We start from the raw sequence: 5,648 nt of genomic DNA, 5'->3' as shown, positions 1-5,648 counted from the left end.
AAGATGGATGAAGCAAAGAAGTGCAGGCCTACAGGAACCGGATGTAGATCGCTCCTGAGAGACACAGCCAAAATACAGCAAATACAGAGGCGTATGCCAGCAGCAAACCACTGAACTGAGAATAGGTCCCCCGTTGAAGGAATCAGAGAAAGAACTGTAAGAGCTTGAAGGGGCTCGAGACCCCAAAAGTACAACAATGTCAAGCAACCAGAGCTTCCAGTGACTAAGCCACTACCTAAAGACTATACATGGACTGACCCTGGACTCTGACCCCATAGGTAGCAATGAATATCCTAGTAAGAGCACCAGTGGAAGGGGAAGCCCTGGGTCCTGCTAAGACTGAACCCCCAGTGAACTAGACTATGGGGGGAGGGCAGCAATGGGGGGAGGGTTGGGAGGGGAACACCCATAAGGAAAGGGAGTGGGGAGGGGGATGTTTGCCCGGAAACAGGGAAAGGGAATAACACTCGAAATGTATATAAGAAATACTCAAGTTAATTAAAAAAAAAAGATAGAAATAGTAAACAAACCTACAATGCACCATAAATAACACAAGTTCACTGACATCAAATCAGTATAGAGAATGGAAGGAAACCAAAAAAATGGTTTTTGGAAGAGTGTCACATAATTAGAGATCATATTAGTCAGGAGGAAAAATGAAGAAGAATGGAAACAGTGTATTAGATGGGGAGATGGCCTATAGAGAGGGATAAAATTATAGGACATGAGCTGTGAGTAGATCCATAGATCACTCTATTCATAGGAATGTACAATTACACTAAACAATGGTTTCCAGAGAGAAGTGATAATCTTTGCAATTATGTATGACCTGGAAATTTAGGATCCCAGGCATATGTTGATTACTTGTGATTAACTTACTCCATAACTGTGCCAAATTCACTTAGATCCTGTTGATTTGTTGGAGCCAGAGCACAGGTCAATATGCCTTTTCATTGTTAAAGTTCTTGATGGTGCTCACTGATTTGGAATAAAAGTCACATAACGGGGCAACATTCCGTTCTACTCTAAATGAAGCTTCCCCTGTTTCCTTTTTTTCTCCTCTCAAAGCAGATTTCTTTCTGTGACAAGGGTCAAAATGTGAAATGACTTGTTTTCTACAAGACATAAAATATTAATTTTGAGGTATCAACATGCACTCTTCAGACAAGGGCAAAAAGTAGCCATATTCTTCACTAAAATACCACAAAAACAGACTCTAAGCTACATATTGAAATTCTTTATTATAACTTGGGCCTGGTCTGCACAATTAAAATCACTCTCACTAGCAAAGTATTGCATACTCTTACTAGGGTAGCCAGTTAAGCACCCATTAAAACATTCAACTCCTTTCCAAATCCAATGTCCACAAATCCACATTCTTCCAAACAAAAGACTAGTCAGCCCTATCTCAGCAATACCCCAGTCCCTGGCACCAACTCCTTAGTTAAGGTTTTACTGCTGGGAACGGACACCATGAGCAATGCCAAGTATTGTAAAGGAAAACATTTAATTAGGGCTGGTTTACAAATTCAGAGGTTCAGTCCATTATCATCAAGGTGGGAACATGGCAGCACCCAGGCAGACATGGTGCACGGGGAGCTGAGAGGTATACATCTTCATCTGAAGGATGCTAGCAGAATGCTAGCTTCCAGGCAGCGAGGATGAGAGTCTTAAAGCCCACACTCACAGTGAAATACCTACTCCAATAGGGTCACACCTTCTAATAGTGCCACTCCCTGTGTCTAGCATATATAAACCATCACAGATAGAATACATAAGAAAGCCCCAAAATTCTACCAGAGATTTCCTACAAATTCTGCAAAGTGGCTGGATATAAAATTATTTCAAATAAATCAGTACCCTCCTTTTATACAATTGATGAGATCAAAAGGATACAAATAGGAGAGGAAGAATTGAAAATATCTTTATTGACGGATATTCTGATTTTATGCATAAAAACTCTAAAAATTACATCAGAAAACTTCTGTAAAACTTTCCATCAAGATAGAAAATTGATGCACAAATATGAGTAAATTCCCTGTATACACAGGACAAACTGAGAAAGAAATAACCTTCAATATCCTGCTGCTTTGCTAAAGATGGTGTCCAATAGTTCCTGGAACACTATGATCAATGCTGGATGTTTTTAAATGACATTTTTTCCAGTGATATAAATAATAATGCATGTTGGCATTTCCAATGCCAGGTACCCAATGTGACATCCACATAATTCTGTTACCACTGGGTTTGTTCTCACTATCACTGATCAGTTTAATGAGACCACTGGCCATTGGCATAATTTCTTATCAGCAAAAACCAGGGAAACATTTTAGGACTCTTAATTCATTTTCATCCGTCTTGGAATACAGTGCGGTTTAGTGGTATTGTGTCTGTGATGGATTTTCCTCTCAGCAGCAGCTTGGAGTCAGAAGATGCTGGAAATTTTTACTGCCAAGAGCATAGTCACTTCCCCAGCCCACAGTGATACATGTCACAACAGACACCCCACTGGGAAGCAGAAGTAAGAGGTTGGACTGACACAGCTGTTTGCTTGTGTCACCACTTACTGTGAGCATTTTTCAGAAGTAGGCAGCCTTTGAGTGTCCCTGAAGACACCCTTAAAAAGGGAGATGGAGTTTTTGCTGTAGTCTTATTTGTCTCCTCTTGCTAATCTCCAGCAGCTTAGATTTGGCATGGGCCCACATGATTTCATTAAGATGTTTTTATCATTCACATAGAGTATTGGATCCTACTTAATGACAGTCTTGACAGTCTGGAGGGAAAAATAGAAAATATACATTCAGACTAATTAATGAACGTCTTACTAAAATATAAAGTTTCCCTCCTGCCTTTTCCCCTCCCTCAAGAAAATAGAAAAAATGTAACAGTTACTTTGTTTCCTAAAACCTCTTCCCTGTTGAAATGTCTATGCTGGTTAATGGGAGAATTGGGGAATTACCAGAATCTGCATCAAGAGGTTATGTCAAAAAATTATAATAAAAGCAAAATGGATTTGAACCACTTTACCAGTCTTTCAGCAACCTGCTAGTCTCCCTCATTCAAGACATTTTATTTAATTACAATCACTCCTAATGCCGAACACCTGTGTGAGTTATTTTAAAAATATAAGAAGCCCACAAAATTGTCCCCTATTTACACCTCTATCTGTGGCAGGGAATTTGCATATCGTTCCCCAGGGAGGTCCTTGCCTTGCTGTACTGAGATAAAAGCTCAGCTGTACTCATGCTTTCAGTGATTCCTCTCCTAAGTTCATCTCACAATGATGAGTCCTGTCCAGTCCCTGTTTTTGCTATTGCTTTGGATTCTGGGTAAGTAGAGAATGAGTTACAGGAGAAGAATGGGGATGCAGGGTGAGTTCTGACTGCCCATGTCGGCTGTCCATGTGTGGTAAGGCAGGCCCTGTTTTCTAGGATGGACACATGAGGCTCCATTACTCGATAAAGAGAAATTACAGATGAGATAGGATTTGTGCTAAGAAAATTCTAATGTATATGGGAAGGTGTATGACCTTTACGATCTTAAACTGAATTTTTTTGTAAAAAAGCGTTAGATATATTTTTTAAAAATCACAAAACATACCAGGATCTCACAGGAAATGAGTAACAAAAAGTAATTCACAAAGACTGCTTGCGAATTTTGAACATGACTTTGCACTGTTCTATTATAATTACAGGAACCAATGGTGATGTTGTGCTGACCCAGACTCCACCCACTTTATCGGCTACCATTGGACAATCAGTCTCCATCTCTTGCAGGTCAAGTCAGAGTCTCTTACATAGTAATGGAAACACCTATTTAAATTGGTTGCTACAGAGGCCAGGCCAACCTCCACAACTTCTAATTTATTTGGTATCCAGACTGGAATCTGGGGTCCCCAACAGGTTCAGTGGCAGTGGGTCAGGAACTAATTTCACACTCAAAATCAGTGGAGTAGAGGCTGAGGATTTGGGAGTTTATTACTGCGTGCAAAGTACCCATGCTCCTCCCACAGTGATACAGACCCTAACAAAAAATGTCCTTGCTTGAGGTAGCCCAGCTGGTAATGTGTTTTTTATGCGGAGAGGAGCAGAACACTCTGTGTCTGTGTGAGACGAAAAGCATGGGCAACATGAGTAATTGTTTACAACTGAGAGCTCTGGCTACACTCATTTGACTGGATGAGTGGTTTGACTAGACATCCAACTGCCAGCACTTTCTTATCTTTTTAGTTTTAATAACCATGGTATTAGCTCTGCAACAATAGTGAAATGCATATTTATAATCTAGTTTATTTTTGCAGATTTTAAACAGTTAATTAATTTGCATTAATTTATTGGCTTCTGTTGCTTCTTTTTAATGCTGTATGTGTTTTTGTTAAATTTTCATTTAACTTTTTGAATACTTAGCTGTCTATCCATATTCTCTTTTATCTTCTTCTCTTTTCTGTAATTCAGTATCTATTAATATTATATCCCAATCAAAACTCCCTTCTACTCCTCTTAATCCCGCCTTTAAAAATCACCACCCCCATTACTTTTTTTGTGTTCTAAATTTTATAAAATTATGTCAAACCTTAGCACCATAAATTATAGGATAAATGGTTAGCACCAAAGAACTAACCTCTAATCATTAGCTGACAACAGCAAAAAAAAAAAAATCAAAACAAAAGAACATGGCAGATTTACAATACTCTCCAGAATTTTATATGAAAATGAACACATTTTTTAAAAAGTATTTAGCATAATACTGTGAAAACTTGCATAAGTAAATACATGTTAAATTTACATTTAATTATAATTAATATAATAGTCTTTTACCAGTGTTAATGACAGAAATTCTAAGCAAGTGACAAGTAGGACCTATGACTGGTCTAGGGTTAGATTATACAGAAGAACCAAATAATTCACACTGTCATGCAGAAAGTAGATGTAGCACATGGATGCAGTCCAGCACAGTTTTAGTCAGTGGCACTACTTTTTCCTGTCTTGTCTCAAAACTTTTTTTTACTTTTTTTCCTCCATCTTTATTAAATTGGGTATTTCTTATTTACATTTCAATTGTAAAAATAAAGAAAGATATTAAAGACTTTTTAGATTTTATTGAAAATGAAGGTACAACATACCCAAATTTATGGGACACAATGAAAGCTGTGCTAAGAGGAAAACTCATAGCTCTGAGTGCATGGAGAAAGAAACAGGAGAGAGCATATATCAGCAGCTTGACAGCACACCTACAAGCTCTAGAACAAAGAAGCAAATACACCCAGGAGGAATAGAAGGCAGGAAATAATCAAACTCAGAGCTGAAATCAACCAAGTAGAAACAAAAAGGACTATATAAAGAATCAACAGAACAAGATAGATAAAGCCTTACCCAGACTAACCAGAGGACACAGAGAGTATGTCCAAATTAATAAAATCAGAAATGAAAAGGGAGACATAACAACCGAATCAGAGGAAATTCAAAAAATCATCAGATCCTACTACAAAAGACTATATTCAACAAAACTGGAAAATCTGGAGGAAATGGACAATTTCCTAGACAGATACAGGCACTGAAAAATCAGGAACAGATAACCCATTTAAAGAACCCCATAACTCGTAAAGAAATAGAAGCAGTCATTAAAAGTCTCCCAACCAAAAAGAGCCC

General features: G+C 38.2%; 1 long non-coding RNA gene across 1 annotated transcript; it reads left to right on the top strand.

Moving 5' to 3' along the window:
- Positions 1-3,246: 3,246 nt before the first annotated feature.
- Positions 3,247-3,875, top strand: LOC147994898 (uncharacterized). The gene is made up of 2 exons (XR_015686025.1): positions 3,247-3,329; positions 3,695-3,875. It is a non-coding gene; the product is annotated as an uncharacterized LOC147994898 (long non-coding RNA).
- The last annotated feature ends 1,773 nt before the right edge of the window (positions 3,876-5,648 follow it).

Source organism: Rattus norvegicus, chromosome 4 (assembly GCF_021556685.1).
Source record: "Rattus norvegicus strain SHRSP/BbbUtx chromosome 4, alternate assembly SHRSP_T2T, whole genome shotgun sequence".
Classification (NCBI taxonomy): Eukaryota; Metazoa; Chordata; class Mammalia; order Rodentia; family Muridae; genus Rattus; species Rattus norvegicus.
The sequence above is the reverse complement of the archived record's forward strand: the minus strand, read 5'-3'. Positions and strand labels throughout refer to the sequence as shown.